The sequence below is a fragment of the Macrobrachium nipponense genome, chromosome 15 (genome assembly GCF_015104395.2).
Source record: "Macrobrachium nipponense isolate FS-2020 chromosome 15, ASM1510439v2, whole genome shotgun sequence".
Lineage (NCBI taxonomy): Eukaryota > Metazoa > Arthropoda > Malacostraca > Decapoda > Palaemonidae > Macrobrachium > Macrobrachium nipponense.
The window spans coordinates 74,240,302-74,266,552 of NC_087208.1; the positions used below are offsets into that span (position 1 = coordinate 74,240,302).

A 26,251-nucleotide genomic window follows, 5' to 3' on the forward strand; every position below is an offset into this window, starting at 1 on the left:
ATAAACACCTGAGAACGTTGGGTACTGAACTTCTGACTGTCATTTTCTCGTGGTATTCACTTATATACTGAAATCAGGTGCATTTACTGATATTTTCTATTATAAATATATATATATTGTGTGTGTGTGTGTGTATAGAGAGAGAGAGAGAGAGAGAGAGAGAGAGAGAGAGAGAGAGAGAGAGAGAGAGAGATTTTATTTGTAAAGGGATCCCAGTAAGACCCTTTTCTAAGGACGAGGGAAGTCGAAGATTGGGAGCCCTGTTAAATGAGTGTACAGTTAATGTGCCTGTAGCATTTTTCGCACGAAAACATGGTTCTCTGAACATGTGATGTCCAAGGACGCCATGTTCATCAAGGGCTCTTGTCATTTTTTGCTCCCTCGTAGGAAAAGGACAGCAGCATTGTAGTCTGTCGTAGCTGTTTCTTAGGAAAAACTCCTCGGTAAGTGAAGGTTAATAGGTGTATAAGATTGCCTTAGTCTGGTTTTGGACTCATCCCATAAAAGACTTAGTCTTTGGTCCCCGTGCTGGTGGACTTTTGAAAAGCAGCTGTCGAGAGAAGGACGGAGAGGGAAGTTTTGGGGTCCAGTCAGATTTTGCCTTCACCTTTGAAGTCTTCTTTTTTACGATGCCTGGGACAGTTTCGAAGTCCTAAAATACCTGATACCTGATACTAGCTTGAATGTTTAGACACTACAAAAATCTTATGGATTTTACTCTCTATTTCCCTCTCATGAATCATTATTATTATTATTATCATCATTATTATTGGCCGTAGTAGTGCTGTAGCTGTTACCGTTTTATCTGCCGTTTCATGTCCTTTAGATATCTTCGTGTGCCAGGCTCATAAGAGAGCCATTTCGTTTGCGAATACTCCATTGGCTGTTGTGCGCAGTTGTTTTGCGTTGTGTTATTCCGTGTTTGTTTGTTTGTTAGCTCTCTTGTGGAGGTTTTCCTGTTTCTGTGCCTATGTGCAGCCACGGGTGTTGTGTTGTATTTTTATAATGCAATAGTTAGTGCGACGTAATGGCGTGTTTCTAACTATATATACTCTGTTTTTTTCCATCTGTCCATCCGCCTGTGGTGTTTGCGCATGGTAACACTGCGTCCCGGGCTTTGAATAATATCCTCTTTCGAATATTAACGGTGTAATTCGCATACAGTAAATTATGAAAACACTTTTCAGTTGCAAATGCACACCCAGATATCCTTTTATTTACCTAAAACTTACACATAGCGTAACTATTTAAAGCCCGAGACGCAGTGTTACCATGCGAAAACACCACAGGCGGATGGACAGATGGAAAAAACAGAGTATAGATGTACACTTAATGTTTGCTGAATGTGCCTTTGTGTCTTCCTGCTTGTGTTTATGGAAACGTGGCCGTATGTTTGCGTGATTTTACCTCTTCAACCTGGATGTTGGTCGGGTCTGCTTCCCTTACGATTCTTTTATAGATATATAAGAGCAAGGAAAATACCCATTAATGAATACACAATTGCAATACAAATCAAAAGAACTCTTAAGCAACTCGAGTATCATTTCCAGTAGAGGAAGGAAGAGGACCAGTGACAGGAATACCGATTACCGAAAGGCTGTCTGTCCTTTGGCACCTCTAGGTCTAGAGGGGCGGAGGTTGTATTGGCCGTTCAGTTTCGGAACAATCATTTTTGCTTACCCGGTGAGTAAGCCTCCAAACTACCTTGTTGTTGAGGGGGTAGGAATGGCCTATGGACGAGCCTAAAAAGATCTGAAAAAAAGTGGTTAACGTTAAGATTAAGATACAAGAATTTTTGTATATAAGAATGAAAATGTAAAAAATGAATAATGTGCTTGTTAAACAGTACAGAGAAATTACTTCTAATAATAATATAGCGTATTTATTTTAAATTTCGTTGGAGAAACAAGGCTCTATTTGACCGTTGATTTGAGCATTTTTGATTTGTTTGGTTTACTTAATTTGGCCATGCTTCTGTTCACTTATTTTGCGTTTCCACTTGTAACTGAGATATATGAACGCGTTAAATTTGTTTTTTTTCTATTTGATCCTTTTGTTGGTAAAAGTAGTGGTACTAAGTATGGGTTATCATTTCGAAGTCCACGTCACATTAAGTTAGGAATGTAATGTTGGCAACTTATGCGTGAGGGAGTACCTTGCACGCGTCCCGAGTAAGCTGGAGGTCGCATCACGCCTCGTCATAAAGAGCTATTAGAAGTCCGCACAGAAGACCACCTTTGTAAGAATTTTGAAGTGTTTATATTCAATATTACTCCTACTTCTCTCTGCATTGTCACGGATGCTGGAAAAGTCGGTACGAAAATCACCCGATATGTTTTCCTAGATCACATTTAGGGCAAGTATATAAATAGACATGTTAGATGCCTGCAGGCGTCCGTGCAATGTTGCATTAAGAAAACGATGCTAATATAAAACCGACGTCTGCATTGAAGGCTATCCCTTCTGGAGAGAGAGTGAGTGTGTACGTATGTGTGTGTATATATATTATATGTATGTGTGTGTGATATATAATATATATATATATATATATATATATATATATATATATATATATATATATATATATATATTCACAAGTATTAAACTATTTCTATCGCATATAATTCAATAAACATTGCGAATAACTTATTCTCTTTGACTTCCAAAAATTCATTTTGATTTGATAAGGCGCCTCTCTTCCCGGCCAGGATTTAGACCTGCTCCTTTTTATGATTTGTGACGACTTAGTTCTTTAGAGACTGGTAATCATAATCATCCACCATGCGAAAAAATAATGTGCGATGCACACGTTTCCTACTACGTGTTTTTATCAGGGAAATGAAACTGGTTGTTACATAACAAAATAAAATCACAGACCATGAAATCTTCGACCATATGCACTCCCCTCCCAGTCATCCCCGACTAGAGAGACACTGCTGCTGGCCGCTTGTTTTGTGGACAACAGGAAGAGTTTCCAAGAGTCTTCCGGGGTCAGGAGGCGAATGGGCTGTTGGTCGTGTCCCAAAATGGACGTTGAGGAACATGCTGAGCAGTTTGGTGCTCCCTCCCTCCCTCTTCGAAGACTAACAGTAACCTGTGTATTCACAAGGAGTTTGGGAGGACCGGATGGGTTGTGGCCTCCCCCGTCGTTTTGCAGTGCCGTTTGGGATCTGCAGACTCCATCCACTTCGTCCTTCTTGTGCTCTCCATCTAGCACCCATTGTTGGCAATACTACGTTCCCTTTCGTTTAGACATGGTGGGTATATGGAGCCCTGGTCTCTGGTTTGGTCAGGGTGCACATGTTAATTCTTTCAGGTTATTATTATTATTATTATTATTATTATTATTATTAGCAGTAGTAGTAGTAGCTCCACCGCGAGTGAGAAGCCCATTGACCTAACAAGGAAGTGAAGCGAATCAAAACGCATTTTATTTGGTAGGGAGGAGGTGAGGGGGGGGGGAGGGGGGGGGGGGATGCGATAGGGTGGTGTTTGGCCTTGGGTGATATCTTCCTCTTCAGAGAAACTCGTTTGATTGCTTATCGTTTTTAAACCTTTTGCGTAGTGGTGTTGTCGGGCTGACGAAACCTTGTGCATGTTAATGCGATTCCTGATGAGCGAACTTCCCGTTTCTTCGTTTTCTCTTATTTTATTGCTTGATCTGTGTTGGGAGAGAAGGAAGGGAAAGTGGTCGAAGAAAGTCTCTTCTGCTGGGAGATAACGAATCTCTGGTGGTATGTCCTTCTTATATAAATAAAACTTGTTGTAGACTTGAGGAGGCAAACGAGGATTGCAGTTGGTCGTAGTGAGGTTAGAAAAACCAACAGTGTAGAGGATAACATAGATTTTGATAAGAGTGACACTTGTTTTGTTACTGACGTAGCCCTTGGTTTTGGAACACCCCCTGACCCAGACCTTTCCTACAATGAATTTACATTCATTTCGTGTGCATGTCTCTGTGGGGTGCCCTCTGACGTATTTCACAGTGGAATGTTGAAACCCCTTGCGACACATGACGTAGCCACTTCCTCTTGTCAAACTTTTTTTAGGAAAGAAATACAGAGGAATCTTATTCGGTTCATGTTGCCTTTACTGGTGTCAGTCTCTGTCTCTGCGTAGCCGGGTTTACTTCGAACGTCTATTTAAATGATCTCATGGTGTCTTTAGCCGGAATTCTCTCTCTCTCTCTTACTTCGAACGTCTATTTAAATGATCTCATGGTGTCTTAGCCGGAATTCTCTCTCTCTCTCTCTTACTCCGAACGTCTATTTAAATGATCTCATGGTGTCTTTAGCCGGAATTCGATTCCTATTGAGGAGATGGAAACGAACTGTGTCTGTCCTCTTCAACTCTCAGTAATCCTCCCTCTTCCGTAGGCAATAGTCGTCGTCGTCTGGTTCTTATATTAATTGTGCTCTTTTTATTATATGTATGTATAAGAACTGAGAGTTGATCATGAGGAACGAGAATCGTTGCAGTGTCTGAAGTATATAGTTTTTGGTATTATTATTATTATTATTATTATTATTATTATTATATTATTATTATTATTATTATTGTTAATAATAATATTCTCGATTAGATTACTTTTCCTTGAGGGTGAATAGATCCCATTTAAAACTCGAAAAATGACAGTGCAATTTACAAGTGTGGGATTCAAAGGAATTTCAAATATGAAATGTGACATGTGAATGTCAGGCGAAACTGAGTTGACTGGATTTTAAAAGCAAATTACCAATTTTTAAAGTTCAGAAGCTGTGAGTGAGTTGTAAGTGTGAATAATTCGAAGCACTGTAAAAATTAGGAATTTATGTGATTTTAATAAAAGATTCTGTGAGGTAGATTTATGTTGACAAAGGGATCATTATTTTTCAGTAAGAATATTTCGGTAAAGTAGGAGTTGGTATTCATATTTGAATTGAAGTGGATGCTGATGTCATTGAAGAGTGAAAGTTGATGCAGTTTTTAATTCGAGAAGAAATTGTGATGCTACATTCGGTGTAAGAAAGGGAATAATTGTGTCCACAGAAGAGTATGTGACAATTGTTGTGATTCTCTTTGGGAGGAGGAGAATGGGGATATTAAGGGACAGAATAGAAGCTGGTAGGATTTGAATTGGCAGAATAAAATTTGTTAGGAATTTAGTTGGAATTAAATTTGTTAGGATTTTATTCGACAGAATGGAACTTATGATATTAATTGACAATATAGAAATTGCTAAACATTATTTGGCTGAATGGAAACTGTTAGGGTTTTAATATCGAGAATGAACATTTTGTGATTTTTTATTTTGAGGATGAAAATTGTGATTTTGATGTCGAGGATGAGAATTAGGACTCCAGTTTAGAGAATGGGAATCTTTGTGATTTTATTTTAGTGCGAATGTTAATTGGAATGAGAATTGTAATGAAATTCATTTTCCGAGAACTGAAATCGGTCTCGAGGGAGATGAGGGTCGTGTCAAGTAGAGGCTTCAAAAAGATGGAGGTTTCTTCAGCCTGACTGGATTGTTGACCGAATCACGGAAATTTGTTTTTGGCTATTAAGAATGCAATTTTTAAAGTACGACGAAATTCTCTCTCTCTCTCTCTCTCTCTCTCTCTCTCTCTCTCTCTCTCTCTCTCTCTCTCTCTCTCTCTCTCTCTCTGTTAGAAATAGAGAAATGCAGCAGACCGAGAAGTTTCAGAACTTGTTACAATGCCTTCGAAGCCTTAGTGGCTGGGCGTTGTTATGCACTTGAATAAGCTTTATCTGTGGTTGATTCTCAAGGAATTTGGAACGAATTCTGCAAATCACAGTGACCTTTGAAAGAGTCCTCACCTCACCATGTCTCACAGCGCCGATTGGCATTTTACTCTCAAAGTAATGATTTGCATTCAAGTAGCAATTAGTCGATTCGTACAAGGATTTTGGGCGTTTTAAATATATATATATATATATATATATATATATATATATATATATATATATATATATATACACACACACATACATATATATATAAAGGTTTTTGCCACGAAGGAAAAAAAAAATGAAAAGCGAGATAGCCAAGCACTTTCGGTCTAGTTCGACCCTTTACTCAAGCACAACTGATCTTACAAAGGAAAATCATAGTCAAGGTAGGCTTAATATCCAAACTGACACTACAAAATTAGCAATAAGGTCGATTTCACTCTACAGAAACGAGGAAACGCCTGAGGGCAGCCACACCTTGGAGGATACACACGCAGTCAGCAGACGATTCATCCAGAAAACAATACGTTTTGAAAAGAAAAAAAAGGAGGTATATACAACTTATCATCATGAAATTTACAAAAATGTTCCTAAAAAATTATAAATGAAAATACGAGAAAAAAAAATAAATATATCGAGCAAGAGAGAGAGGGAGAGAGAATATCGAGCAACTATATACATGTGGAACTAATTTATTAGTAGTTCATTTATTTTAAGGTCCTTCATAAACATTTTACAAATATACGGGTCCAAATGGTACATTCCCAGACTAAGATTTAGGTTGTTTTTATTAGTGATTTGTATAATTGCTGATTCCAGTACATTTCTTGAAACATAATCATTAGATCTAGCAATTACCGAGGTATCACCCCAATTAATACATTGAGATTTTTCACTCAGATGGATAAACAGCGCATTTGAAGTCTGGGCTGTTCTAACTGAATACATATGCTGCTTAATACGTACACATAAATTTTTACTTGACTGACCAACGTAAAACGATGGGCAATCCTTACAAGGAATTTTGTAAATTATGTTATTTCTTACGGGACTATTCTTAATTAGCATATCTTTAATGGTATTGTTAAAAGAGAACACTACATTAACATTAAACGATTTAAATATTGATTTTATGGTTTCTAAGTAAATGTAACCTAAGTACATTTTTAGGCATTTCTTTTTCATTAATAGCAACACTATAAAACTTTTTGTGACCTTTTTGATAACATAAATCAGTTAAATGAGGTGGGTAGCAGAGATCGTTTCCTATTCTATTTCTTGGTCAAGATACTGTGGACTCGTGATACGCAAAGCACGTAGGAAAATAGAAGAAAAAATTGAAATTTTAATATTAAGATGGTGGCCAGAATAAAAATGTACATATGTTAAATTATTTGTGGGTTTTCTATAAATACTGAATTTACATTGGAATGATTCTCTATGTATTAATACATCTAGGAAAGGGATGACATTGTTATTTTCAATTTCAACAGTGAATTTTATTGATGGCACTAAATTATTCAATTTAGACAATAAATCATTTGCATCGATACCAACAGGTAAGACTACTAAGATGTCATCTACATATCTGTACCATTTTAAGGGGACAAGTGTGATATTCGGGAGGTGTTGTCTTTCAAAAAATTCCATATATAAGTTTGAAAGGAGAGGTGATAAAGGGTTACCCATGGCCATACCAAATATTTGTTGGTAATATTCTCCATTAAGAATAAATCTGCAATCACAAATACATAATCATTGAAATTATGTGACTAACGGACATAGGCAATTCATGCAGTACAAGTTCATTACTTAAATATTCTAGCACAGAGTCAATAGGGACTTTTGTAAACAAGGAACATACATCAAAACTGACTAAGATATCACTAGGGTTTAGTACAATGTTATTTAATTTTTCCACAAGATCAAGAGAATTCCGGATGTGTGAATTAGATACAGTTCCTAGTAGCGGAGATAACAATTTAGGAAGATATTTAGATAGTTTATAAACAATTGATCCTACACCACTAATAATTGGGTGCATAGGTTTGTTTTCCTTATGAGTTTTGACTAGGCCATATAAATAAGGTAATGAGGGACACTTTACAGTTAACTTACACAAGAGTTCTTTTTTATCTTTAAGAATTTGTTTGGTATTGATATTAAAGTTTTTTATTACTTGGTCCAACGGATTTTTTGCGAGTTTTTTGTAAGTTATTTCGTCTTCTAGTAAAGTATGCATGCGTGATATGTAGTCAGTTTTGTCCAGAACTACTAAACTATTGGATTTATCAGCTTTAGTAATGTGTAAGCTATTATCATTCTTCAATAGCTTACACATTACTTACTAATAAATTAGTCCCACATGTATATAGTTATTATTTCTCTCTCTCTTGCTCGATAATTCTCTCTCCCTCTCTCTCTTGCTCGATATATTTATATATTTTTTTTCAAAATGTATTGTTTTCTGGATGAATCGTCTGTTGACCGCGTGTGCATCCTCCAACGTGTGGCTGCCCTCAGGCGTTTCCTCGTTTCTGTAGAGTGAAATCGACCTTATACTTCGTGATCAAGTTAATTTATTTTATTTATATATATATGTATATATATATATATATATTAATATATATATATCATATATATATATATATATATGTGTGTGTGTGTGTGTGTGTGTGTGTGTGTGTATCGAGCTACAATGTCCTTTAATATTCTAATTCGCTCTACCTCGGAATTAATATATTTTCATATATGCTTAACCGAAGGGGAATTTGTAGCTCGATATATGTATATGAATCACGGAAATGTGATATGACTTATAGATTGGCTACGTGCTGTCAAAAGCACTACAAACACTACCGGAGTCGAGGTGGGTTCATGCTGTCTCCAAACCAACTAATTACCTGCGCGCGAAAGGTATATGAGGGTGAGAGGCGACATGAACTTTTAACCTCTCGCGGTGGTGTAGTAGGATAAAGCTTCACTGACGTTCCTGGATTTGTAAGGATCATAGGTTCGCGCCCTGGTCCAGGCAAGTCTATTATCGAGAAAAAATTCCCCTTCGGTTAAGCATATATGAAAATATATTAATTCCGAGGTAGAGCGAATTAGATATTAAAGGACATTGTAGCTCGATATATGTATATGAATCACGGAAATGTGATATGACTTATATGTGATGTGTGTGTGTGTGTGTGTGTGTGTGTGTGTGTGTAACTGAATCACGAAAGTAAGGAACGTGATAAATCCATAAAGATATATGCCACGAAGGAAAATAAACAACGGAGTATCCGCGAGACCTTTCGACGTTCGAACGTCCTTTACTAAGCAGATGAACTGACATACTTGAGGAAAAAGACAAAACAAGAAGATTCGTATAACTGACAGATAGAATCCGACACACCTAAAAGATGAGTATACTTACACATACACTCATGTCTTTTTTTTTTATATCCGTATATGAGCCCGCACATATCCAAATATGAAGCCCACACATGACATAGTATCGAATTCACCTAACCTTGGGAATTATAATTGATTGGTGGGCATGGCCAGTCATTTTTCGAACTTGTGCATTTTGATTTAGAGATAGTGATTGCGAGCCCACTTATCTATTCAACAATTAAGAGAAATTTCGACTTGGCTTAAGATATTCGTGTTGAATTCAGCCATGATATCTGATTCCAATTTTGTAAAACTCGTTAATTGTGAACTCCTTTGAGTATGGCTTTGTCGCCTGTTTAATGAACAAAACTCCACATTTAGCCAAGTGTCACAATGTTGGAATCGGCTATCACTGTAGAGATGTGTGGTGATTAGTATTTTCGGTAGAGAACCCGTATTCGACAGGAATCAGTCGGTGCCTCGTCGAAGTCAGATGATATCCCATAGTTCGAGTCTTTCTGGTCAGATGCACCTAGATATAGGTCTTAAGTTATTTCCAAGGAAAAGTGAAATCGGCATTCATTGATATATTGATATATCATCCAGGCAATATTCTGATCTGGTGTTATTCTCTAACGAACAAGCGTGCCAAGAAGAAGTTTTAAATAGCTGGCGTCTTTTTTTTTTTTTTTTTTTTTTTTTTTCAGGACTAGTGACATTAAAAGCTCTCCTATGAAATCTAGATTCTGGGCCCGGGTAATGGTCAGCACCAGGAACTGAATCGCTGCTGCTGTTGTGTGTAGCTGCCTCCCTCAGGTTGAGCTGCTACTTTATCATTGTGGGCATGTGACTGCAGCTGACTCGCGGAACTGGGCTTCCATCCTGATCCCTTTTTAGAAACAGGAAACGTGTCAAGTTGACCTGTCGTGGACGTCTCTAGGAGTAAGACTGATGCTAGATCTCTCTCTCTCTCTCTCTCTCTCTCTCTCTCATCTCAGGGGCTGTGATCAGACTGTCTCATCAGTGTAGGAGGCGGGAGGGGGGGTGTAGGGGGCGGCGCTAGGGGAGAACGTGAAGGGGCATTTGTAAGCCAAGGACGTCAAGTCAGTCCCTCCGCCCCTTCACCGTATCCCCCCCCCCCTCCACCTCACCTGTTCAGTACTGCTTACCTCGGTGTTTTGGGGGAGGGGGGTTATGGCTGGTACGGTGGAACCTGTATTAGCTAACTCAGTTGATACAGGAAGTCTCGTTTTCGTGGCTTTGTTTCCGTGTATCCCAGTGGTAAGGGGGTTGGGGGGACGAAGTTTAAAGGAAGATCGCATTGTGTGAAGAAGAGGAAGAGAGGCCAGAAAAGTTTTGCATTATAAAAAATGGGTGCCAAGAGACCTGCACTTCGGAGTAGAAGAAAACGAAAGTACTTGAAATGCAGAGTAAGAATATGATGTAATAAGAAAGTATGAGTAGGAATGGGCAAAGAGAATTGACGGAAGTATATAGAGATTAAGAATATTGTGTGTAAAGAGCGCCAGACTGGCTGTAACAGGGATGAAACGCAGTGCTGAAGTATTAGTAAGAAAGAATAAGTAAGGTGGGGAAATCAAGCAGTGAAATAAAAGTGAAAGAGAGCAAGATTGAGAATGGCCAAGAGACGAATACGGAAGTGATGAATATGAACGTCATTTAAAATCAAGTGAACAACAATCTGAAGTTACTCACTACCAGTGAACACCAGACTTCGCCAAGTCTTCACGTTAGGATGCTGATTGCTGTTCGAGCCGAGTCCCGCGTCGTCTCGTCTCGACAACATACAGTGCGTTTCCACATCGATGAAGACGCTAATTCCTCTCTTCCCTTTCTCTTCTTTTTATGGTACGCGTCTTCTTTGTGATTTCCCTTTTCGTGCACCGAATATTATGGGAGTCGGGTTCTTCTCGGACGATCGTTCATTCATTCCTTCACCTCTGTCTTGATGCTGTAAGAGTGGAATGCAGCTTTGCCTTCACTTTAAGAGAAGCTTCTATATATATATATATATATAGATATATATATATATATATATGTATGATACATGTGCTATATTTATATTGTGTTGTGTGAGTGAGAGAGGAGAGAGAGAGAGAGAGAGAGAGAGAGAGAGAGAGAGAGAGATAATCTGTTGTTATTAGTGATGTGTAGAGCAGAGGTGCAATAGACTAGACGGGAGACCTTGAACTGTGTGGCTCCAAGATAGAGATCATCACAGGATCTTAATTGTTCGGTCTTGACACCATTGAACCGTGAGTGTGGTCTCCGCACTTCGTTTGTTTCATCATGACAATCGCTCTTTCTTGGAGTCTCCTTAGGGGAGTAGTGCTGTCAGTGCACCTCACGTGGTACACTGTGGGTATTATTGAAGGTTCTTTGCAGCGTCCCTTCGGACCAGTACCTGCAACCACTTTCGTTCCTTATCCTGTACCTCCTTTCATATTCTCTTTCTTCCATCTTACTGTCCTTAACCCTCTCCTAACAATTGTTTCATAGTGCAACTGCTTCGAGGTTTTCATCCTTTCCGACCTTCTTTCTCACTGATCGTCAGGTTCCTTTTCGCGCTGAATGACCTCATGGATTCCAGTGCATATTTTCTTCCATTCTTTCTTTTTCTAGGATTCATCACCGGCTTCTTTTCCCTCCCCAGGAGTTCGTCAGAACTTGCATCTCGCTGTGCTTGGCAACTTCTCAGTGGAAGTTAATAATAAATGTGACTCATATTGTTGTGCTATATCTAATCAGCCTTCAAACCATCGCGTCGTTCTCTGGCTGAGGGATTCCATTACATTATGTTTCAGTGAATTGTTTCGAACTCTACAACTTACTATTTTTTTCTTTTTCAGGTGAGGTGGTGATGCTGAAACGATTCTTCCTTCAGATGAATCCATTGGTGAGTGAGACCTGTCATACCTTAGCATTCAGCTGAGTGGATTGTGGCTTCATTTGTGAAATAGGTATAAACACACACACACATATAACTGCAGAATGAACATTATGATAAATAAATAAATATATATATATATATATATATATATATATATAATATATATTGATTTTACTTGATACTTAAATCCACGGTAGAAAACGGACTTGGGACAAGGGTTAACTTGAAAACGTAGAATATACTACGAAAGAACTTGCTCCAAGTTCATGTTTCACTTACGTGTCTACCGTGGATTTAAGGATATTCTCAAGGACGTGTTCCTTCATGGTACATTGGATGGATGGATATATATATATATATATATATATATATATATATATATATATATATATATATATATATATATATATAGTTTTTAAATTGAGCCTGTAATTCTGCATTTGTTGTATCATGTAATCTTTCTTCGAACGAATATCAAGACGTTGTTGACGTATTATATTATCTTATAGATAACTGGTATGAGAGAGAGAGAGAGAGAGAGAGAGAGAGAGAGGGAGAGAGAGAGAGAGAGAGAGAGAGAGAGAGTAGATACGTGCAATAGATTGATTTTCAGAGCTTGTTTTTTCATGAAGTAGTGTTATTAGGTAAGGGAGGTGTTTTAGGACTGAGTACTGGTCTGTTCATTTGTTGATATCGCTAGTGCGTCTGTCTGGCTCATTGAAGTGATCTGCTTTATTGTTTTGAATGAGGTTTCACTTATTATAATTATTAATATTATATGTTTTTTTCTCTCCGTCTGTCTCAGTCATCCTATTCGACTGGGTGGTTTTTATAGTGTGGAGTTCCAGGTCGCATCCTGTTGCCTCCTTAGGAGTCCATCACTTTACTCACTGTGTGCGGTGTTTCTAATAGCGCACACTTCTGCATAAGTCCTGAAGCTAATGAGGCATCTAATTTTTCCAAGTTCCTTTTCAGGGATCTTGGGGATGCGCCAAGTGTTTCTATCATTGGTACAATTTCCACTGGCATATCCCTTATTAATATTTAATTATTTTTTATTTTGTGTGTATTGATGTTATGTTTTTTTTATTATAAAGAGCAAAGGCGTTAAAATTCGCAAGCCATGAATTATTCATTGTGACTTCAAGTCCAGTATATTTTAGCTGGTCATGGAGAACAGTAATACGAAACAACAAGTTTCTGCAATCAGGTCGTTTCCGCTCTCAAAGGGTTCATATCCCTATTTCTTGCGTCAAGTAGTCTTGCATGTAGTTGACACAAACGAAAAACCCCAATGGGTTAAATTCCCGGAGGAAAGATTTTAATGTTTATTGTAGTTACAAGGCTGAAAGTTGTCCCGCTGCTCCCAGTGAGCAGCTAAGATTTTGATCGAGAAGTAAGATCAGCTCAAATGATGGTGAATAGGTGATGAAGAGCTGCTGTTTGGACGTGGACCAAGCGTGAAAGGAAAGCTTAGAACAATGCTTTTATTAATAATAGAAGCAGTTTATCTTGGTCAAATATGACACGTGCTGAACAAGAGGAAAAGATCTTGCCTGGATCATGATAGGAGGAGGCAGTTCAATTTCTGAACAGTTACAATTTTGGATTACGTAATACATCAGACGTATGCGTGAGATCATTTAAGACATTTGTTAAATGGTCAGTTCATTTTTATAAGGAAAGCTTGCTTGGCTGAATGGTCACTAAAAAAAAAAAAAAAAAAAAAAAAAAAACAAAAAAAAAAAAAAAAAAAAAAAAAAAATGGTTGTTAAAAATCCCCATCTGAAGGCATTCGTGGATTACTAAGTATTTGACAGCTTAAAGCATACCAGTATTGTGGAAGACGTTTTCGTCAGTACCGACTACTCCACTTCAAAAGAATCATGGCATGACAATGTACCTATATGTAACAGATTTTGTAGATTTGAGAACACGGTTTAATAAAAAAAACGAATGACGTTGCTTGTCGGAGCTAAAAGTGATACCGTAAAGGAAAAGACATACAGGTGAGATCGTACAGAAAGAGGATGACTAGTATGTGTCCATCGCGCCGCCCCAAGGAAAATTCAATACTTTCTGTGTCAGATGGGCTCCTGTGGGCGCCAGGAGAGTAAGAAGAAAGACCCACACATGCTTGGAAGAGAACAACGAGGTGAGAGGCTGGAGGTGAGTGAACATCTGCGGAAGATAAGCACAGATAAGACACGGGTGACAGAATTTCACACAGGCCCCTTGCGTCACCCTCCGTTGGAGGCCCGGATGGTACTACACACGTACACACAAGTTTTGTGAATATAATATAATATATATAAATATTTGTGGGGTGTTGTTGTGTGTTGTGTGTATATATATCTATATATATATATATAGATATATATATATTTATATATTTATATATCTAATATCAGTAGGGGCCACTGACTTGAAATTCAAACTTCGAAAGAATGCTTGTATATATATATATATAATATATATATATATATATATATATATATATATATATATATTGTGTGCACAGTGATATTGTACAACCACGATGAAAATTTGACTTTCGTAAAATCTTATTCGAGAAAGTGCAGAGCCAACACGCGTAATTTTCTGTAATTGCGTAAATATTGCCATCGTTACTGACTCGCCCTATTGCATTATGTTATAGTATAGTTTGTTAAAATAATATTGCTCTGTTATTAAAAGTTTTGTGAATATCGTTACTTCATTTATTCCTGAAGTTAAGGAGGATTAATCACATAGAATTTCTTAAGATGAATTATAATTAAAGAAAACAATGCCAGAGAGAGAGAGAGAGAGAGAGAGAGAAAGATGAGAGAGAGAGAGGGGGGGGACGTAGCAAGCCTAAGGAGGACCTTCCGACGTCTCGCAATGCGCCAAGCATTACCACTAGACTACCTCCTCCTCGAGGAGCTGGGTAGGCCGGGAGGGGGATGATGGTAGGGCCAGGAGCTGGAACGGTGCCGCTTTAAATCGTGATCGATAAATTCCCCCTCCCTCCCATCTCCCCCTCCCTGGTGCAGATTCTCTCTCTCTCTCTCTCTCTGTAGTGTTCAGTGAAGTTCTTGAGTGAGTACTGGCTACTGTGTGTCGCTTCCTCGTGAGGTGTTCCTTCTCATGGCGCCAGTAGCGTACTTCTTATTGCACTGTTTTGTTGGTCTACAATGGTTGAATGTTTTAAAGTATGGTCACCTCGGTTAAGAATTGTCACAAACCAATTAAACGTCCATCGTCCACGGCATTTGCTGTATATGAAATCTTGTCTTCGTCCTCTAAACGCGAAATAAAAAATAACAAGGAGTTGGTTTTGGTGTGTACGTGCGTGTGTGTTGCGAAGGGCTATGTCTGCCCGTGTGAGGAGCCTGTACAAGTACATACATCAGTGGCGGCTGCTAGAAGCCTGAGTCAGCTCGGATTGCGCATGCGCCCTGAGCAAGAGGCTGGCTGAAAATAGCAGGTGTAGCGAGCAAAGCCACTCGCTAGTCAGTCTCGCTTTCCACGCTGTAAGGACAGCCTAGTGCTGCTCGGAGTCTACTCCCCGTCCACTCTTTTTATACTCTAGTCTGCCGCAAGTCCGTGAAACAAAAGGTAGTTATGCGTGGAGTGTCCCACGGAAGAACGTTGCGAGGTTTTCCACGCACGGATTATGCTTGCGTGCGCGCTCACGAGGCGAAATCGCGAGTGAAAGTGCGTGCGATTTTTGTTGGAGGGTCTATGGCTGGGGTGGTAGCCCTGTTTGTGTGCGAGGTGGGGCGTTTAGGGGGGTGATGTAGCTGGTATAGGCCCAGAACCTCACCAAGTGGAGCTTCCACTCTCTCTCTCTCTCTCTCTCTCTCTCTCTCGTGGTAAGCCTATAATAATGCCTTCTACATGCACGTAAGAAGGTGGACGAAACAACCCTTCTCTCCCCTAACCATTGGTTCTTCATTCCTTCGAAGTATTAACACTGACAGACTTCCAGCAATATTTTTTCGGCTACTATATCCTAGCGCGCAAGAGCTCCCTATACTTGGTGTTTGCGTACGCAAATCCGTACACCTCTTTTGTCTCCCACATCATGACTTTATCGTCTAATCTGGCTGTTTCTGTTCACCCATCTGGTATGTGTGTGTGTGTGTGTGAGTTCGTTCTTGATGATGGGGCTTGGGAGGCGCCTCTTCAAGGACGCCCTTTGTGCTCTTGTGGTGGTGGTGGTGGTGGTGTTGCTTCTTTCTGACGACGACGATGTCGCCACACCCTGAAAACTGCTACAGAAGGGGTGGTGTGGTACCTACTACTTCTGTGGCTGCGTCGAGTGACGTTCAAGGATGGGCTGAGACACGAATGTGGTCAGTGTGGACACCGTCAAGGAAAATGTTTAATGTTACAGGAGTGCCTTGATCAATAAAATTTCATTTACTATGAATAAAAGCTCCCATCATGATTATTTTTCCTGTGCATTCCGATTATTTTCAAATATCAGTATCCTTTCCAGTGTGAAAGTGATGGAATAATCTTGACGTAAAGGTGAAAGGTCTTACCATTCGACTAAAGCGATAGATTGACGAATCGAATGTGTGCCATCCCTCACGTCTAAGTATTGCCTCTGGTGGCGTTTCGTGCTGAGTTCATCGAGCAAAATAGTAGTTGCGTTTTGGAATGGAAATTCTAGGAATTTATGTCACGCTTGTCTGTTTGGAAGTTGGAAGTGCCAAGTGCAAGAAAATGCAATTGAAATAACAAGCAGAAACAAAATAGACAAAAAATTAGATGTAAAGGGTGTTTGTATTCTGGGAGTAGAGGGTCATAGGAAACATTAATATATTCAATTTGAAAAATAGGTTACAGATTCATCTGGGACCAGGTTTTAGTTGTGGGGAATTTACTCTTCCCCGGACCACGAAGGCTTTGATATTTAAGATATGCGGAAACCGAATTCGTGGCATGATGCAAGTTAACTCCATTATGTCTAATATTCAATACTGGGCTGTTAACTGAACTTAGACGAGATCTGTTAAAATCGCCAGACAGGAAGGTTGCTAAGAGGAATTCTAAAACCATTTCACCGAGGGACTCGGTTTCGAGAAGAAAGATGGAGGAATGGGAAGCCCCACACGATGCATCGAGCTCATTTAACCCCCTCCCCCCCACTTCTGTTCCCCCTTCCTTCCCCATTGACACAATCAGCTGATCCACATTGCTTTCACGGGACAAGTATGCTGGTGATGGCTGAGGGTGGGTTGGGGAGAGTGGGTAGGAGAGGGAGGACCCAGCAGCTGGCTTTCCCCCCTTCGACCCTCCCTCTTTTTTTCTCATACATTCTTTCCTTGGGGAGAGGGAGGAGAGGAGGGGAGGGGAGGGAGTGTGGTTGGGGTCTGTTCGTACTTAGCTCACACCTGCTCTGAACACCTGTGTGTAAATGCTGTTCGTGCGAGAGATTGACTCGCGAAGGGAGATGGTTTGGGGCGGGGGGGGGGATGTTGAGGAGTGTTCACCTTCCCCTTTCCTCAAATGCTTTCCAAGAAATTTAAAGTTGATGCTGTTGACAGATTAAAGAGCAAAGCGGGCCCTGTCTCGTAATAATGGGAGAATGAAGGATGCGTTCATTTGTAGTTTTTAAACACCTGTAGAGTCGTACAGAGATGGGTTTCCGTTGATACAGTGAAGCTATAGATATATTTCGGTTACAGGCTTCGTTATTTTTCTGCAATGTAGCAAACTCAAGAACTGTTTCCCAGACATGTAAACTTGTTAATAAATGCCATATATCCAGTTTCGTCAAATAGCATTTCTACAAAAAGATATAGGTGCCCTTTATCCTAATGGGGTTTTCTCCAGTCTTCCTTTTTGTACCTTCCCTTTCTTCCTATATTTTCACACGGCCTATTATAGGTCTCAACCGTCCCGGCTATTACAGCAGGCCTTCCAATTGAACGCCATCGTGGCAGCCAAAGGTTTCGAATCGAAATTCGAGATAGCATGTCTCTCTCGCCTGCTGTCATTTCACCGAACGAGTACTGTAGTGTAAATCGGGGAAAAGTGAGTTGTGATCAGTGCGATTTTATCATTGGAACAGTATTGTGTCAATAAATACATATCTTGGAAAAAATGCAGAAAATTTACAAGTTTATTTTAATGTGTTAAACCCATGAGTTGGTTTATCGTGATGAAGGGCTTGTTTCAACGATTTCGGATGATATTGGAGAACCTACAATGTGCAGTGAGCAGGATGAAGATTGTTGCATCTCTGTTCATAAAGTAATTCTTCCAGTAGTGAAGCGGATGCTACTTTTGTGGAATTTTTGTGAAAATGCGCCGTTATTGTTTCAACAGGAAAAATATCATTACTGTTTTGCAAGGAAATATTGTGCTTTTATATTTGAAGCTGATCAGAGTTTTCACGAAAAGAATGGGAAAGGTTTGTACTCCTAAATCTCGAATTTGTATGGTCACGAAATAAGAGGGTTGTTTGTGGGGGAAAGTGTTATACATATGTTCACGCCAAAGAATGGTATTAAAAAGTGTTCGTGTGCCCCCGTGTGGATTATGTGGAAACGTGCCCAGTTGAAACGCCAAGTGTTTAATCAACAGTCTTGTGTTTGTTGAGTTGTGAACGAGGCTTCTGTTACCTTTGGAGGAACATGACGGTGCATGCAAAGAAATCAATTACTCAGGGCTTCATTGGGTGTATATACCTCAATTTGCTCTAGGTGTTGGGAAAAGTACGTATACCCGAGGTGAGGGTAAGCCGTGTCTTATATGGAAAGTGTTAGCAGAGCTGGTAGTAGTAGAAAAAATAATCTTGACGGGTTCCCAGATGGTGGTTGTGTAGGCGATGTTAGCTAGTTGTTAATATTGCTAGACATTTCGGATACCAGTTGGTTTGTATTGCTACCAGACCAACGTTGGAAATTTTCGGAGTTTGATTCCACTAGTCTTGCAGACTTGTGATTATCACAAGATTATTAGTGACAATTTTCATATAGAAAACTAAAATTAGGTCATTGTAGCCCGAATCAGACGTGTGACACTGCATGCAGTGGCCAGAATTGATATCTGTGGTGCAGATCATTGTTAGGAGTTTTTTAGAGAAATGTTTACACGACCTTTTAAGCGTGAGTGTTTCAGAAAGCAGAAAACGAAAATCAGAGAGAGAGAGAGAGAGAGAGACTAGCTTACTAGTAAGTCATGAAAGGAAGTTGGTGATTACAGCACCGTCACCCTCCCTCCCATCGGCCCTATACCGACCTTCGTCATTAATCGTGCCCCTCCCTGCCACTGGTTCCTCCCTTCCTCCCCCTTTGCTTCGTTCCTCTTGTTTCTCGAGCATTTACTTTTCGTTTGGTAATGAAAAATAATAATTATTTGTTGTGAAGCTTATGGCAAGAAATCGTGCCCACGCACAGTGTAGGACATCACGATGTTATAACGAACATTTAAAATCGTGAATGATGAGTAGCGTTATAGTTTGTTCAGTGGAAAAGGATATAGAATTTAAGCGGTCGGCAAGTTAACATTCTGTTTGTAGAGAATTGTGCAACTGTGTTGACATGTGCTTTCATACCAGTGCGTAAAAGACAAGGGTACATATCGAGGCTAGTGGTGATGGGCGAGTTTTTATGAATTATGATGATGGTTATGGAATGAATCATAAAATTGAGGCACTGAAGCCAAGAAATGAGACACTTTCGGTTAAGTATCGCTTAGACAGAAAAGAAAGAAGTTGGATGGTTGTGCAGCAAGATAGATGCAGAAAATAATGAAGGTGGTGTTGAAAGACGTTGAGGTGAGACTGGAAGATAGCCACACAGTTGCCGTTAGAGAGGATTAACAACGAAGCTGAAAAAAGAAGCAAAAATGGATGTATTTGGAAAAAGGCCAAGAAGTGGGTGCAGCTGAGTACCCTAGGAACTGTGCAAACAACCAGTAGTAATGCGTGCAAACAACCAGTAGTAATGCGTGCAGTACACCATGTGAAATGGTGCGCAGACGACAGTATCCTGCTTGCGAATTGTGGAACGAAGGATACTTTATTATTGTAGGACCTTAAGTGGAAAACAAATTATGGTAATATATTATTCTGTATTTGTGTAATGCACAACACGTTCGCTGTACTGCTAGTCGTTCCGTTGTTTTAATGAAAAAAGTTAGCTTATGGTTATCAGGTAATTGGATAGGTAGGAAGTCCATTGAATGTGTCTATATCACGAAATGTATAGGCTGGTAGGTTGATTTTAGTTAGAACAATAAAGTGGAGATGGGGACGACTAAAAGACGGTTTGTGGTAATATCATCACCCCATAGTCTGTGTACAAGAAAGTCACGTTGTGAATGTATGGCCGCGATGAAAATGGCGAGACGGATGTGTCCACTCTGGAATGAGAGTAGAGGAGGAGGAGGAGGAGGCGCTGCTTTAGTCGGAGTGGCGACGTGGAAGGAATCTTTGATGATGCAGGAGGGAGTGTGGCGGTAAAATTACGTTCAGTTGCCCTCTTACGAAAACGATGGTGCCCTCTGTGAGCAGACTCTTAAGGTTCAAGCCACAGATATTCTCAGGATAGGTTGTGCCACAAGCAAAGAAAGTATATCAAGATCAGTGACAGTATTAGATCAAATAATTGGTGGTTGTAACAGGTGATAGATTGGTCTGGTCAGAAATTTCAACTATCGCCGGATGTGATGGTCATAGGATCTAGTTTATATCGATGTAAAGTTTTGCCTGAAAGTGATCTGAATATTTGTTTGAAAATGCTGTTCTGGGATAGGTGGTATATGGTTTTTTTCTCTCTCTCTCTCTCTCTCTCTCTCTCTCTCTCTCTCTCTCTCTCTCTCTCTCTCTCTCGTGTTAAGAGTGCTTTTAAAGGTTCTTTGTGACAAGGAATGGATACTTGGATTTCAGTGTTGAGTATATGACAGATTTTTTTCACATTGGAGGGCTTGTAAGCAATTTTTTTTTTATTAGAGCTCTTATATGACACAGATGATTTGTTTTGATGTTAATTGGCGTTTATAGCGTTGAATTAATTACTTTTAATTTAGACATGCACGATTTTTGTGTGCGTGTGGGTGGTGGTGGTGGTTCTCGAATCCTAATGCTTTCCTGTAAGTGAAGATTCATGTGTAGCTCATGTGAAATACTGCATACATTAAGTTACCTTTTCATTTTTTTTTTTCCTGCCGGATCCGTTCGCCAATGCATTTATTTAACAAAATGACTGTGTTTCAGCGTGGTCTGTTTGTTGTTGGGGAGTGGGGAGGATCTTGCCTCCTTATTGACAGATTTTAGAGGAACTTGAGTTCTGATCCGTTCATTCGAAAGGTCTCCATTCGTTCCAAACCCTGTCATGTGGGGTATTTAGTTCAGGTTATTGTAGAGGATCGCCTCACCTCTGGATCTCCTGATTCCGGATCCTTTCCTCGCTCTAGGAGCCATTGATTCGAGGATCTTGCCTCGGGATTCGTTCGTTTTAGAGATTCTCTCTAGTAGCTGTTTTGGAGGAGGACCTTGCTACTGATCTTACTGGTTAACTCCACCTGTCCTCTTAATCGGCATTGCACGAATGAAGAGAAGCTGAGAGGGCGCTGTTGGTGGGATACGCATCTTTTGTTTATGTTTAGGCCTCAGTATGGGTGCGAATGTTTTAGTTTTCAGTTTGTTGACATAATGAATTATATTGAATGAAGCATGAGTTCTGTTGTCTCCAAGTGATTTGAGTCCTTTGTCAACAGGAATTTTAAGACATCAAATATAGAAATTTGCTATTGTCCTTTTGCACATTTTAATATGTTTTCTTTTGCCTGTGTGGGTGACTACTTGTTTATTTTCTAGGTTAATAATGTATATGTCCAAAGGCTTATTTCCTTCATTGTGTCAACGGCCAACTACTATGGGTTTTCTTGAGACACGTATAGCATTGTGAAAATGGCTACGCAAAGCCACAGTTCGAACATTGGCGTATAGGTTTTGAGTTCATAATATTTTCCTGAATATGGAGAGTGAAGGTCGTTGGATCGACGCTGTGGCGTAGAGAGAGAGAGAGAGAGAGAGAGAGAGAGAGAGAGAGAGAGAGAGAGAGAGAGAATAGCCCTAAGGTGTCGAAGGAAATATCAGCGATGGCGCATGGCTGACGGGGCTGGTTTTGAGTCCGCGGTTGGGTTGATCAGGTGGGGTTACCTGGCTGATAGGGTCGTGGTGTAGGGGAATGGAACCTGCATGACATTCGAAGGTGGCCTTGATGTGGGTGGGTGGGGGGGAGGGACTTTGTTTTGGGGGGGTGGGGTGGGTTAGAATGAAGGTGATGGTTGGTGTTGTGTTAATGGGAATGTGAAGGCGGCGTTTCAACATTTGTGCTTAGAATTGGTATTATATTCCAGGACGTGAGGAATTCCAAGTGTTCCTTGACCTGTTTGGCGTCACAGTGAGAGTAGAATTCCAGAAAAAGCAATTATCTCGCCAGTGTGGAATTACGAATTGGTGGACTGTGAAAAATAGTGTCATGGCTTGATTAATACCCAGTGTTTTATATAGTGTTTTATGTACAGTGCAATAAATCAGTAGTGTGAATACATGAATGACCCATATATGATTTTACTCGGACCAGGAAGAGGATCGTCAGAAGCGTAAGTTTTCATCTGTGACTTTCTAAATTGTTATTTTGTGTGCATTTTTAACATACCTGTCTTTGCTACGGTGCCATATTTTCCTTCACTGGCTTTTTCGTTTTCTTCATTTGAATTGATGAGTATCCATTAATTATACATATATACGTTTGTTTAACTTTAGGCAAGGCGCTGTGATTATTGTAACTCTGATGCTTTTAAATCTTGCTCAATTGGGCTATTGTGCGAGACCAGTTGGTTTGAGGAAAATCTCTCTCATTTGAGCTGTTATGTAAATAATGCGTTGACGTTATCGAGTTCCAACGCGTAAGAAGGGAACATTTGTGGGGATTTTACTTAGTTTCTTCAGTGAGATGATAATGGGTGTAGTCTCTCTCTCTCTCTCTCTCTCTCTCTCTCTCTCTCTCTCTCTCTCTCTCTCTCTCTCTAAGAGAATGGTCGATGGTTCTTTGCAATACTGTTGGGAACAGTTACTAAACAACAAAAGTGAAAGACTTGAGTTTTTTATTTTCTTCTTTTTTTGCCGATGACTGACTTCTGAATGTCTGCAGTGAGGTTTGTATGTTAATTCTGTTGGCCTGTTTACGCCACAGAAGGAGAGATGGGGGGAGTGGGAGAGATCGTGCTTACCGTGTGAGGAAAGTGTTTGGTTTATCTCGCTGTTACTTTAGCCTCTCTGCTCTCGTTTGTGGTTTGTATTTACAGTGATTTTCGTCTCCTCTTTGCAATGACATCGCTCCTGCGGAGAGAGGTGTCCTGAGTGGTTGATGCTCAAACGTGGACGAAAATGGGAATATGACATATATATATATATATATATATATATATATATATATATATATATATATATATATATATATATATATACACACACACAAATACTGCTGGCTGGTTTCTGTTGATTGCGAGCAGTCCAGATGTTGATTATAGCCATTGCTTCACGATAAGTATGGGAAAGACCTTGTGTAGCTGCCGTTGCATGGCATGGTTTCGACATGACGTGCTTTTTATGTAAGAGATGAATATTAGAAAATTGTCTTCCTTATACGGAGGAGGAGAGATTGGGAGTGAATGGGAATTCTGGATTCAAGAGGGTCTCTTTTGACTTGACCATCCTGTGGACGGAAGTTGTGTTTGTGTGTGTGTGTGTGTGTGTGTGTAACTGAGGCCTAGGACATGGATAGAGACGGGGAGGATTATACATTTTGAGACACATCCATTGAGTGATTTTGTGAACTAGCTGAAAAAAAAAATGTCATGGTCATAATGTTATGTGCTGTTACTTGCTGATGTTCGGAAAACCGAATTGTTTTCGTCCGTGTATCAGATACACAACAAAATGTGCGTCATATTTAGGGAAGTTTCGATTCATGCCAAGGTTATGCAAGAAGTGTAGTCAGGGCCACCCGTTGGATTGAGGAACGTGACGTCTAATCAGTCTTCTGGTTTATTCACTTTAACTGTGTGATCCCGGAATACGGCAGTGCAATCTGTCGAGAGAGAGAGAGAGAGAGAGAGAGAGAGAGAGAGAGAGAGAGAGAGAGAGGAGGGGGGGGGGGGGGGGAGACCATTGAAGCCTAAACAGCCAGCCGGAAGTAAGCAGATATTTAAGGAATTCGCCCATCCCGCTCTCGGAACAAGTTGATTGTTCCCGGGTTGGGGGATGTGAGGGTATCAGCTGGAGTTCGTGTGCGTGTGGTGTTATGTTCCCCCTCTCAACACCCCCCCCCCCGTCTCCTCTGGCGATTAAGAGAGAGAGAGGAGAGAAGAGAGAGAGAGAGAGAGAGAGAGAGATAGTTGGGGTACGTTGCCGTGTCTGGTGGTGGTTGGGACTATTCTGTTAGGGGCCGGTGATTGGGATGGTATCGGGGGAGAGAGCCACTGGCTTGGGGTTGGATTGGGTTGGTTGGGATGTTGTAAGCTATAGTCCGCCCGCAGTCATGTGACGAGAGACCATGCCGTCCGTATCTTCCGCTCTTGGTTCTATTTTCCTATTTTTGGCTTTTGTTGGTTTTGGTTATGTTCGGTACTGCGTTGAACGGTCGTGCTTATATTTAAGTACGCATGCTAGTCTAATGGTCGTGCTTGAATGCAACCACTCTCTCTCTCTCTCTCTCTCTCTCTCTCTCTCTCTCTCTCTCTCTCTCTCTCTCTCGTACAGAAAGACAGAGGAAGGGCATTTTGTAGTGCTTCAGAGAAAGGCATGAACAGGGGAGAGGAACGTCTGGTTCAGTTGGTTGTCGACGATTCTTTAAACTTGTAGAGGAACTAGTATATATGGAAGGGATGGAGGGACGGGTAGATACCAGCACCGAAGGCCGTATCAAGGTCTTCAGTTTCCTTTTAAATAATGAACTGGTTGTCGTAATTATTGCAAGTAAGGCTGTTCGCTGGCTGTGTGGCTGTGAACTCCCCGGTGGTCGATGGGTACGAAGTGTTCTGGCTCCTTCGTCTCTTCTCGAGAGCTCCTCCTGCCTCCCAGCCCGACTCCTTTTCTTCTGCCATCCATCCAACCTCTCCGTTTCGGAACTGAGCAGCGCTTTTAAGGGCAATTTCAGAGCCTACTTTGCTACAATGGATCATCTACTCCAAAACCTTTGTGAAGGACACTGTTTGTATGTCGTGATGTTTAAACATGCACGCACATACTGGATCAGTTTTGATAAAGGCCTTTCAACGGTGAAATTAAGCGTCCAAATTAATTATATTAATTATATTCATGAAACCGCGATGAATTATTCTCGGATTAAAATTCTATTTAGGTGAAATGAAGGGGGGCCATTCACAACCCGATTTTTATCGTTTTTTATTTAGTTTCATCCACTATAAGCCTATGTCATGTCACCCGGAAATGACACTATTTGTATGCATATATATAACACACACACACACACACACACACATATATATATATATATATATATATATATATATATATATATATATATAATATATGAGCTATGTATGTTGTGTGTGTGCGAGCGCGCGTGTATGATCGCATCATATAAGCCTTCTTATATATAGTATAATATACCGTGATGACTCCACAGTTATATAAATACACACGTAACGCGTTTACGTAATGATGAGCTGACATGTCGCCTCCATCGATATCTACACCGAGAGAGAGAGAGAGAGAGAGGCCCAATTGGTGGTGTTGGGGCTGCTCGTTTCGTGTTGAACCTTTCCACCAGCAGCTGTGAGGTTTGCATAGTCCAAACCTGGTTTCAGTTATAAGAAGTCAGTACACGATTTTCGTAGCGTCTTGTGAGGTAGTACTCGGCAAAAAATGTAGGGAAATTAAATGGACCATTTTCCTCCTAATATGCAGTATTATATATTTTTGATGGATAATCGGCTTCATTCCAGGAAGGAAGTCTGGTGGCGGTGGGGCAGGTCTGGTTCTCTTGATTGTCAGCCTTGGCTCTGGTGATTCCCAGGCTCAGCCTTTGGACTGGAGAGGTTTTGTTTAGCTCTCTCTCTCTCTCTCTCTCCTCTCTCTCTCTCTCTCATCTCTGTTTTATTTTATATATATATATATATATATATATATATATATATATATACTATATATATGCATTTAATGATACTTTTATGGTGATTTCCTCCCTC

General features: G+C 40.2%; 1 protein-coding gene across 5 annotated transcripts in view; it reads left to right on the plus strand.

Moving 5' to 3' along the window:
* The window catches only part of LOC135195057 (uncharacterized), a 153,326-nt gene that overhangs the window by 64,609 nt on the left and 62,466 nt on the right, over positions 1-26,251 (plus strand). Inside the window, exons 1-2 of one of the 5 annotated variants that reach the window (XM_064221407.1) lie at positions 15,488-15,628; positions 22,394-22,639. The exons of 2 other annotated variants lie outside the window; for them this stretch is intronic. The gene's annotated coding sequence lies outside the window, so the exon portion shown is untranslated. Of the gene's footprint in view, positions 1-11,987; positions 12,035-15,485; positions 15,629-22,393; positions 22,640-26,251 lie in introns of those variants that run through there. 2 more of the 5 variants (XM_064221406.1, XM_064221409.1) reach the window with 2 other exon arrangements.